The sequence below is a fragment of the Theropithecus gelada genome, chromosome 7a (assembly GCF_003255815.1).
Source record: "Theropithecus gelada isolate Dixy chromosome 7a, Tgel_1.0, whole genome shotgun sequence".
NCBI classification, from domain to species: Eukaryota; Metazoa; Chordata; class Mammalia; order Primates; family Cercopithecidae; genus Theropithecus; species Theropithecus gelada.
The window spans coordinates 41341148-41353392 of NC_037674.1; the positions used below are offsets into that span (position 1 = coordinate 41341148).

Sequence of the window (12245 nt, forward strand, 5' to 3'; positions counted from 1 at the left end):
TTTTTTTTTTTTTTTTTTTTTTTTTTTTTGAGACGTAGTTTCGCTCTTGTTGCCCAGGCTGGTGTGCAATTGTGTCATCTCGGCTCACCGCAACCTCTGCCTCCTGGGTTCAAACAATTCTGCCTCAGCCTCCTGAGTAGCTGGGATTACAGGCATGCGCCACCACGCTCAGCTAATTTTGTATTTTTAGAAAAGATGGGGTTTCTCCATGTTGGTCAGGCTGGTCTCGAACTCCCGCCTCAGGTGATCCATCTGCCTCGGCCTCCCAAAGTGCTGGGATTACAGGAGTGAGCTACCATGCCTGGCGGTAAAAGCCTCTTAAAGACATTATATTGAGTGAAATAAGTCAGACATCAAAGTATAAGTACTGTATGATTCCCCTTATGGTATTTTTTTTTTTTATTACCATAGGGTAATCAAACTCATAGAGACAGAAAGTAGAATAGTGGCTGCCAGGGCATTGTATAATGGGTACAGAGTTTCAGTTTTGCAAAATGAAGAGAGTTCTGGGGCCAAGCAAGGTGGCTTATGCCTGTAATCCCAGCACTTTGGGAGGCTGAGGCAGGAGGATCACTTGAGGTCAGTAGTTCGAGACCAGTCTAGGCAACATGGTAAAACCCCAACTCTACTAAAAATACAAAAATTAACTGGGGGTGGGGGCAGGTGCCCGTAGTCCCAGCTACTCGGGGTGCTGAGGCAGGAGAATCACTGGAACCAGGGAGGTGGAGGTTGCAGTGAGCTGAGATTGTGCCACTGCACTCCAGCCTGGGCAACAGAGCAAGACTGTCTCAAACAAAAAAAAAAGAAAAGAAATAAAAGAGTTCTGGGTATATTTATTGCACAACAATGTGAACGTAAACTGTACAGTGTAAAAATTGTTTAGATGGTACATTTTATGTGTATTTTATCATAATTTTTAAGAAAATAACATTGCATAAGAAGGTATAATAAAAGCCTCATCCTAAGGCTAGCTCCCCCTGGTGGTGGGAGAGTTGCAGCACATTGAGGCGAGGCTACAGGTGTCACTAAGGTGCTGGGTGTCTCCCTTCACCCATCATGCAGCTGAAACACGCTTCTCTCTGGTTGGACCATAACAGGATGTTTCTGGATCACGCACCCTGCTGGCATCACATTCTAGGGCTCTCTCTGGAAATTTGGGGAGAACCTTTTTTTTTTTTTTTTTTAGACAGTTTCACTCTTGTCACCCACGCTGGAGTGCAATGGAGTCATCTCGGCTTGATGCAACCTCCGCCTCAGCCTCCCAAGTAGCTGGGATGACAGGCATACCCTACCACACCTGGCTAATTTTTGCATTTTTAGCAGAGACGGGGTTTCACCATGTTGGCCAAGCTAGTCTCGAACTCCTGACCTCCAGCGATCCACCCGCCTCAGCCTCCCAAAGTGCTGGAATTATAGGCGTGAGCACCACGCCTGGCCTTGGGGAGAAATTTCGGCTGTCACAATAATTGGTCATTTAGAGGATGTGGGCCAGGGGTATTAAATTTCTAATAATGTATGGGTAAATACATTACAGAATTTTCCTACATTCTGCAGAACGTTTAATGCCCTGCTCAACATTAATGTAGATTTTTAAAAACTTGTGTGTAATAATTTTAACCTAGTCTCTCATTCCATTTTATATATAAACTATTTTTGCATGGTTTTAATATAAATGGAATATCCAGATATGAGGCTAATGGGTAAATTGACAGAAAATAGTACTTAGCTACATTTGGAACTTTACCAAAAGTTGTTCACTGTTTCAGAAAATCATGTTTTCAACAACCAACACTTGTGGTATTTGAGTCACTGATTTAGCCCTGCATATTGCAATTCACACTGCATAATACAATTCACACTGCATATTTTAACATCTCTGAAATCAGGATGTATCCTACAATCAATGACGTCTATGAAATACACTAGTGAATATTAGTCTGCATTTGAAGCTGTTGCATTGATTTCTTGCTTGGATTCTTATACCAACCTCCCAACTGGTCTCCCTGCTTCCACCCTTCTCCTCCTCCTACAATGTTTTCAACAGATTTTTCCTTTTAAAATGTAGGTCAGATCATGTCACTCCTCGGCTCAAAACCTTCTCATGTTTCACCAATTTACTCAGAATACAAGCCTTACAATGGCCCGTGAGGCCCTTCAAGATCTGGCTTCTTTACTTCTCTGACCCATCTCCTACTTCTGCTTTTATTTATAGTACCTGCTCTAATCCACCTCCCTGGTCCACTTACAGACCATGCACTTGCTAGACAAGCTTCTGCCTTAGGGTCTTTACATTAGCTATTCCACCTGCCTACATACTTTTCCCTTAGATAATCTGTGTGATTCATTCCCTCACCTCCTTTAAATTTTTGCTCAAATGTACCTTCTAGTGAGGCCTGCCTTGACTTCTCTATTTTGAACTGCAAGTCACTACCCACCTCCCTACTGCTCTGAACTCTTATTTCCTTTTACCCTGTTCTACTTTTAAAAATTCATAACAGGGCCAGGCACGGTGGCTCAGGTCTGTAATCCCAGCACTTTGGGAGGCTGAGGTGGGTGGATCACCTGAGGTCAGGAGTTCAAGACCAGCCTGGCCAACATGGTGAAACCCTGTCTCTACAAAAACACAAAAATTAGCCGGGCATGATGGCATGCACCTGTAATCCCAGCTACATGGGAGGCTGAGGTGGGAGAATCGCTTGAACCGGGGAGGCAGAGGTTCCATTGAGCCGAGATCACACCACTGCACATTGTACTCCAGCCTGGGTGACAGAGCAAGACTCCATTTCAAAAAAAAAAAAAAAAGATCATAACAGTTGTCATCTTCTAATGTAATATATAACTTACTTATGTACTATGTTGATTGTTTGTGGTCTATCCCACACCGCCCTGCTAGAATGTTTGCTCCATGAGGCAAGGATTTCTTTTTCCTTCCTTCCTTCCTTCTTTGATTTCTTTCCTTCCTTCCTTCTTTCCTTCCCTGATTTCTTTCCTTCCTTCCTTTTTTTTTCTCTTTCTTTCCTTCTGTCTCTCTCTCTCTACCCGCCCCCCCTGCTTTCTTTTTGTTTTTTTAATTTTTTTATTTTTTGACATGGTCTCACTCTGTGGCATAGCTGGAGTGCAGTGGTGTGATCTTACTCATTGCAACCTTTGCCCTCCAGGCTCAAGCGATCCTCCCACCTCAGCCACCTGAGTAGCTGGGGCCATGGAGATGCACCACCATGCCCGGCTTTTTTTTTGTATTTCTAGTAGGGACATAGTCTCGCCATGTTGCCCAGGCTGGTCTCGAACTCCTGAGCTCAAGCAATCTACCCACCTTGGCCTCCCAAAGTGCTGAGATTACAGGCATGAGCCACTGTGCCCAGCCTAAGGCAAGAATTTCTGTCTGTATCCCTAGTAAACAGTGCCCAGCACATAGCAGGCACTCAATAAACTCTGTTACATAAATGGTGATTCTGTTAGGTGCAAGTATCTAATTACTTCATTATGTCTTCTATTATACTTGTGCTCAAGTATTTACTTTTTTTTTTGTAGCGACAAGGTCTTACTACCATAGCCCAGGCTGGGCTCAAGTGATCCTCCTGCCTCAGCCTCCCAAAGTGCTAGGATTACAGGTGTGAGCCACCATGCCCGCCATCAAGCACTTACTTATTGAAACACATATCATTTTATAATGCATTATTTTATTTATCCTTTATACTAACAGCATTATATTGATTTTTAAAGTGTGTGCACTCACCTATGCAGCACTCAAAAGGTTCTCTAAAATGATGGTTGACATCTTTCTTCAGCTCTGGTGTTTTCCTATGTAACTTTTTCTAAGTGTAATACGTACTCAACAGCTAAAATAGGATGTATGATATGCACATGCCTGCATGGGCATACAAAGATACACATACACATATATAAAATAAAGAAAACACTAAAATATCAGCAAGCTTGACTCCCAACTTAAAATTATGTGTGCTGGAAGGTATAAGATCTATTGATAAGTCAGGATGGTAAAGACAGTGTTATGAAACATTTGTTACAATATCCGGGTTTGGATGTTAGGATTGAGACCCTCAGGGTTAGAAAATTCCAGAAGCCACTCCTGGAGCTGTGGGTAGGGATAATCCCACCCAAACTGCCTGGCTGTTTTCTGGATGGAAGGGGTGGGGTGGTGCTGGGGAGGAAACCACAATGTTGGCAGCCAGGAGGAAACAAACTTCACTTTCCAAGTTTACTGTATTTCCACATTGTTTGTGTTATTTGAATATTTTACAATGACTGTTCATTCCTTTTGTAACAAGCAAGACCAGTACAGCTTTTTAAAAATTTTAAAATCTCCTATAAAATATAGAAAACAGATAAACAAAATAATAAAAATCATCCGTAATCCTATTCTGCAGAAATAACCACTGCTAACATTTGATTTTTATAACCTTTTGTTTTCAGGCATGTGTGGACTAACATAGATATTTCAATGATGGCTCTGAATAACAGGAGTCATGCAGTTGGAAGGTGTCATTTGTTAAGATTATTCTGGCAGTCACCAGCATGTTGGATTGAAGTGGGAGAAAATTGAGGGTAGGGTTAGGTTGTAAACAAACAGCGGAGAAGAAAATCAGACCAGAGTGGTGGCTATGGGAATGGAAAAAAACATACCAAGAGATATTGTAAAGAAAGGAACCATGGGCCGGGCACGGTGGCTCACGTCTGTAATCCCAGCACTTTGGGAAGCCAAGGCAGGTGGATCACGAGGTCAGGAGATCGAGACCATCCTGGCTAACACAGTGAAACCCCATCTGTACTAAAAATACAAAAAATTAGCCGGGCGGTGTGGCACGTGCCTGTAATCCCAGCTACTTGGGAGGCTGAGGCAGGAGAATTGCTTGAACCTGGGAGGCGGAGGTTGCTGTGAACCGAGATCGTGCCATTGCACTCCAGCCTGGGTGACAGAACAAGACTCTGTCTCAAAAAAAAAAAAGGAAAGGAATCATGTAGGTGACTTAGTGGTTAGTGTGAGAGTAGTGATAATGATTTTTGGCATCTGAGTATTCCAACCTTGCATTCAAGAATATCAAAGATGAGGGAGGACTTTCTGTTTTTGTGCTCTCCTTTTTCTTTCTTGATCTTGCTCTCTTTCCAGAAAACAATACAGCGCACCTGTTTAAAATGTGAAATTTGACAAGTTTTGCGATATGTATACACCTGTGAAACCATTAGCACAATAAAGATAATGAACATATCCATTATCCCTAGAAGTGTCAGCTGGGCTCAGTGGCTCACACCTGTAATCCCAGCACAGGGAGGCTGAGGCGGGCAGATCGCTTGAGCCCAGGAGTTTGAGACAAGCGTCAGCAATATGAGGAGACCCCCGTCTCTACAAACATTACAAATAATTATCTGCGTGGGGTGGCATGCGCCTGTAGTCCCAGATACTTAGGAGGCTGGAGTAGGGGAGGATCACTTGAGACTGAGAGGTCAAGGCTGCAATGAACCGTGATCTTGCCGCTGACTCCAGCCTGGGCAACAAACCCAGACCCTGTCTCCAAAAAGTCTTCATACCTTGTAATCCTTCCTGTCTTTTTCTACTCTGTCCCCAGACAACTACCTATCTGCTTTCCGCTTTCTGTCACCGTAAGTCAGTTTGCATTCTGTAGACTTTATATAAATGAAATAATCCAATATGTACTCTTTTTTCCCCTCTGGCTTCTTTCATTCAGCATGATTATTTTCAGATTCATTCACATTGTTATGTTTAAGAGTAGTTGATTAGTTTTTGTTGATGAATAATAGTCCATTGTGTGGATTTACCAAAATTTGCTTCCCCATTCACCTGTTCATGGACATTTGGGCTACTTCCAGCTTTTTCTATTGCAAATAAGACTGCTATCCGAGAATCGCTTGAACACAGGAGGCAGAGGCTTCAGTGAGCTGAGATTGTACCACTGCACTCCAGCCTGGGTGACAGAATGATACTGTCTCAAAAAGAAACAAAATTTTTCTTAAAGGGTGCTATGAACATTTGTGTACAACTTTTTGCGTGGATATATACTTTCATTTCTTTTGGGTAAATACCTAGGGGTGGATCGATGAGGTTGCACAGTAATTATTCCTCTGTTCAAGCCTTGGCTCCACATCTAGAAGTGTCATCTTTTTTTTTTTTTTTTTTTTTTTTTTTTGAGGAGTCTCACTCTGTTGCCAAGGCTGGAGTAAGCACTGGCGCAATCTTGGCTCACTGCAACCTCCACTGCTCGGGTTCAAGCAATTCTTCTGCCTCAGCCTCCCGAGTAGCTAGGATTACAGGCGGCCACCACTATACCTGCTAATTGTTGTATTTTTAGTAGAGATGGGGTTTACCCATGTTGACCAGGCTGGTCTTGAACTCCTGACCTCAGGTGATCCTCCTGCCTTGGCCTCCCAAAGTGTTGGGATTACAGGTGTGAGCCACCACACCGGGCCTAAGAAGTATCATCTTTATCTTCTTTATACTCACCTGACAATTTAGTATTGTGGTATTTTTGTTTTTACATTACCAAAAGGTCTAGTATTTTCTAAATAAATGATTGAGAAACAAAAATGAGACTCTACTAGTTTTTTTCTCCTCCTTTGAGTGAGCATGGTTCTTATCCACATGGGAGAGTGCAGGAACCTGATGGAGTCCCACAGAGCCAAGGCCAGTTCACTCCTCTGGGAGGCAGTAGTAAACACACAGCCATATACAGAGGCACATGGTGGGGGTGTGGGGAAAGGGGAAGAGGTGGCAGTCAGTACACAGCTAAAGAAATGACTCTCTAGTGGTGGGATTTCAGAGGCCAATGGAGGTGTCTTTTCTGGGCTGGGTGTGGCCAAGGGTGAACAAGCTGATTTTGGTCTTGAAAGCCAGCCAGTCCACAGGAATTCTGGGAGACTGTTAGGAAAGAAGCAAATAGCCCCAGAGAGACAGGGATCTTGTGAAGACTAAGGACCTCAAAGGAGCCCGTCCCAGTCTTGCACCACTATCAGCCCCTTCATCCTAACCTTCTGTTTTTTGTCTTTATTATGACAAAATCTGAGATTTATGTTCCTTTTAGTTTTATTTTCTTTGTGGTAAAATATACATAATAAAATTTACCATTTTAGCCATTTAAGTGTATAACTCAGTGACATTAGGTAATTTGCAATGCTGTGCAACCATCACCACTACCTCTTTTCTTTTTTTGAGATGGTCTCGCTCTGTCACCCAGGCTGGAGTGCAGTGGCGTGATATTGTACTGCAACCTCTGCCTCCCGTGTTCAAGCACTTCTCCTGCCTCAGCCACCTGACTAGCTGGGATCACAGGCATGCGCCACCACACCAGCTAATTTTTGTATTTTTAGTAGGGATGGGGGTTTGCCATGTTGGCCAGGGGTCTCGAACCCCTGGCCTCAAGCGATCCTCTTGCTTTGGCCTCCTAATGTGCTGGGATTGCAGGCTTAAGCCACCACACTGGCCTAATACATATCTTTATTTGTAAACATATATATTTATCACTTTTTTCTTTAAGGCTAGCTGATACTTTAGTTACTATAAACAAATAATCAGGCCAGGAGCGGTGGCTCATGCCTGTAATCCCAGTACTTTGGGAGGCCGAGGTGGGTGGATCACCTGAGGTCAGGAGTTCGAGACCAGCCTGGTCAACACGGCGAAACCCCGTCTCTACTGCTGGGCGTGGTGACATGTGCCTGTAATTCCAGTTACACGGGAGGCTGAGGCAGGAGAATCACTTGAACATGGGAGGCGGAGGTTGCAGTGAGCCAAGATTGTGCCACTGCACTCCAGCCTGGGCGACAGAGCAGGACTGTCTTAAACAAACAAAAACCCAGCTAATCAAAGATGAGAATTTTCCTGATCATATGTACAATTTGTCACCTCATAATATACTATATACTGTATATAACACAATATATGTTCTAATATATAATATAGTATATACTCTAATATATAATACAGTATAATATAATATAGTATATATATTCTAATATATAATAGAGTATTACATAAATTCTAATATATGTATATAGTATACATGTATATCTTCCTTGATCTTGCTGTCTTTCCAGAAAACAATACAGCATACCTGTTTAAAATGTGAAATTTGACGAGTTTTGAGATATGTATACACCTGTGAAACCATTAGCACAATAAAGATAATGAACATATCCATTATCCCTGAAAGTGTCAGCTGGGCTCAGTTACTGGGCCCAGTTACTGGGCTCAGTTAGTGGGATTACTATATACATGTATAGTGTACATATATATAGTATACATCTTATATAGATATAGTATAATATATATTCGAATATATTCTATATAATAGAAAAGATAAACAATACAAAAGACAAATTTCACCTCTTTTTAAATTTTTTACTTATTTTTATTTTATTGGAGACAGGGTCTCGCTCTGTTGCCCAGGTTGGAGTGCAGTCATGCAATCACAGCTTACTGCAGCCTCGAATTCCCTGGGCTCAGGCTATTCTCCTATCTCAGCCTCCCAAGTAGCTGAGACTACAGGTGAATGCCACCATACCTGACTATTTTTTCTTATTTTTAGTAGAGGTGGGATTTTGCCATGTTGCCCAGGCTGGTCTCAAACTCCTGAGCTTAGGCAATCTGCCTGCCTTGGCCTCCCAAACTGTTAGGATTACAGATAGGAGCCACCATGCTGGGCCAAATTTCACTTCATAAAGTCCATCAACTTTTCTCTCTCAAAAACATTTTTGTTTTTTTTAGAGACAGGGTCTTGCTCTGTTGCCCAGGTTGGAGTGTAGTGGTATAATCATGGCTCACTGTAACCTTGAACTCCTCGGCTCAAGTGATTCTCCCACCTCAGCCTCCTGAGTAGCTGGGACTACAGGTACATAGGTGCCATCATTCTGGCTAATTTCTCCATTTTTTGTAGAGATGGGGGGGTGTCTCGCTAGGTTGCCCAGGCTGGTCTTGAACTCCTGGCCTCAAGCGATACTCCTACCTTGGCCTCCCAGGCACAAGCTACGATGCCCCATCTGAAAACTGTATTGTGAGGTAAACCTAATATTATTACAAAAGCGCATAAAACTGGTATATAGAGTTTAACACAGTTATAAAGGGAACAACCCTGTAAAAATCCTTTAAGAAATAGAACACTGAGGCTGGGCGTGGTGGCTCACGCCTGTAATCCCAGCACTTTGGGAGGCTGAGGCAGGTGGATCACTTGAGGTTAGGAGTTTGAGATCGGCCTGGCCAACATGGTGAAACCCTGTCTCTACAAAAATACAAAAATTATCCGGGTGTGGTGGTGCATGCCTGTAATGCCAGCAACTCAGGAGGCTGAGGCAGGAGAATCAGTTGAACTTGGGAGGCAGAGGTTGCAGTGAGCCGAGATCGCACCATTGCACTCCAGCCTGTTGATAAAGAGAGACTCCATCTCCAAAAAAAGAAAAAAAAAAGAAAGAAAGAAAGAAAGAAAGAAATATAACAATGACATGTTTATTTAACAAATGGAAACCACTACGGAAGCTTTTTGGGTCAGGCCAGTGGCCCCCAGGCTCTGCTTTATGGGATACGGAAGGGAGGAACGTCTGTCCCTGGGGATTCTTCCTGAGACCTAGGGAATGAGGTTCACTTTCTTCAAATGAGCTAGGACAGGGAGGTGAGGATCATGGCATCCTGCCCCTTTCCCATCATAGGCTCTGGCCTGGCATCTGGCTATTTCTTACAATAATAACTCATGGTTCTCAACTTTGGTAACTACTGACATTTTGGGCCAGATAATTCTTTTTGTTGGGAGTGCTATCCTGTGTGTGGTAGAACATTTAGCAGCATCCCTGGTCCCTACTAGATACCAGTAGCACCCCCAAGTAGTGACACTAAAAATGTCTCCAGATGTTATCAAATGTCTCTGGGCACAAGATTGACCCCTGTTGAAAATCACTGCATTTGGCCAGGCACAGTGGCTCTTTCCTGTAATCTCAGCACTTTTGGAGGCTGAGATGGGAGCGTCGCTTGGGCTCAAGAGTTCAAGACCAGCCTGGGCAAAGATGGCGAAACCCCCTCTCTACAAATAATACAAAAATTAGCCAGGTGCGATGGTGCACACCTGTAGTCCCAGCTGCTTGGGAGGTGGAGGTGGGAGAATTGCTTGAGCCCAGGATACGGAGGTTGCCGTGAGCCGACATCGCACTACTGCACTCCAACCTGGATGACGCGGCAAGACCCTGACTCAAAAAAAAAAAAAAAGGAAAAAGAAAAAAGTCAATGCATTCATAAATATTTATTATGTTCCATGCACGCTGTTAACAGCTATACATATGTTACTTAATTCCTTCTTCCTGTTTGTCCCCATTTTGCAGATAAGAAACTGGGATTCAGCAGGATTAGATAAATTATTGAAATTGACACAGCTTTAGTGAATGACTGAGCTGAAGTTTAAACACAGCCTTATCAGTCCTCACTTTGTTTTTGACAAACTTGTAAGGTTACCTCCCCAGATGTGGAGGGTGAGATATATTTCAGGTCTTGCTTCTCCCACATAGTCTAAGGCTAGGCATTTCTAAATTTATAATTCCAGGCTTTTTACTAGAGAGTTCCTTTTTATTTTCTTACCAACTGTATTAGTCCAGGTTCTCTAGAGGAACAGAATGAATAGGATAGACATATATATATATAAATGGGAGTTTATTAAGTAGTATTAACTCGCACGATCACAAGGTCCCACAATAGGCCTTCTGCAAGCTGAGAGGCAAGGAAGCCAGTTTGAGTCTCAAAGATGAAAAACTTGTAGTCCAACATTCGAGGGCAGGAAACGTCCAGCACGGGAGAAAGATGTAGGCTGGGAGGCTAAGCCAGTCTAGCCTTTTCATATTTTTCTGTCTGCTTTATATTCGCTGGCAGCTGATTAGATGGTGCCCACCCAGGTTAAGGGTGGGCCTGCCTTTCCCAGCCCATTGACTCAGCTGTTAATCAGCTCACTGCGACCTCTGCTTCCCGGGTTCAAACGATTCTCGTGCCTAAGCCTCCAGAGTAGCTGGGACTACAGGCGCCCACCACCACGCCCGGCTAACTTTTTGTATTTTTAGTAGCGACGGGGTTTCACCTTGTTGGCCAGGCTGGTCTTGAACTGTTGACCTCAGGTGATCCACCCACCTCGGCCTCCCAAAGTGCTGGGATTAAGGCGTGAGCCACCGTGCCCAGCCCTTTTTCCACTTTTAAGTACTCTTACGACAACACTGGGGTCACCCAAATAATCCAGGATAATATCCCTAATTTAATGTCAGCTGATTAGCAACCTTAATTTCATCTGTAACCTCAATTCCCCTTTGCCATGTAACCTAACCTATTCAGTCTCTGGGAATTGGGAAGTGGACATCATTGGCAGGTGGTATTCTTCTGCTTGTTCTAGGCACACTTGCCCACAAGTCTAAATCGAGAGTTTGCATATAGGAGGTAGGAGGTGTGACAATAATTGGATAAAGGCTTTTCTGGAATTACAAAATTCTCTTCAAATACAGGGAGGCCCTGCGGCATGATATCTGGCAAATCACTTGAGTCTTAGTATCCAAATTTCCGCTAAAATGGAAATTGCCATCCTTTGCTCAGCATATTAAATGAAATACTTATGTAAACGGACTTAGATTAGAGGCCTACAAATAGGACTCAAGTTCTTGATGAATCTTGATGAGGAGGGTGGGCGAAGTACTCTAAATGAAAACGAGATAGACTGAGAGATTTCCGGAGAGGAGTGAGTGACAAGCGCCTACCCGTGCATGAAGCTGGAGGTAGAAAATTCCAGCAAAAGGAATTTTCAAGTTTCACTGAAGCTTCTGAATTAAAGTTTGAGGGGCCAGGGTTAAAAAAAAAAAAGGTAGTGAAGAGGCTCATTAAGACAACCCCCGCCAGGTAGCAGATAGTACCTCAAATGCAGTGGGAAATTTGTGAGGTCTTCATAGGCAAGGATTAAATTTTACATCTCCATGTTAATATATGTCATAGTTGTTCAATTACTTAGTGAACAAAAAAGTTGTTAAGGAAAAAAAACCACCAATGCAGGTTCCACCGAGATTTGAACTCGGATCGCTGGATTCAGAGTCCAGAGTGCTAACCATTACACCATGGAACCGCCACGCGTATGTAGTTGCCTTCGGCTCTCTGATCCTTAGACAACCCCGCCCCCATCCACAAACCCACCACTCACAGGCGGTCCCGCCCGGTTCCAGCGAGTCGCTTCCGGGCACGGTAGCTCGAGAAATGAGCAAGGGGCCACAAA

General features: G+C 43.4%; 1 non-coding gene across 1 annotated transcript; it reads right to left on the reverse strand.

The window, feature by feature from the left end:
• Positions 1 to 12026: 12026 nt before the first annotated feature.
• On the reverse strand, positions 12027 to 12098 carry TRNAQ-CUG. Its single transcript has one exon. It is a non-coding gene; the product is annotated as a tRNA-Gln (tRNA).
• Between the last annotated feature and the right edge of the window lie 147 nt (positions 12099 to 12245).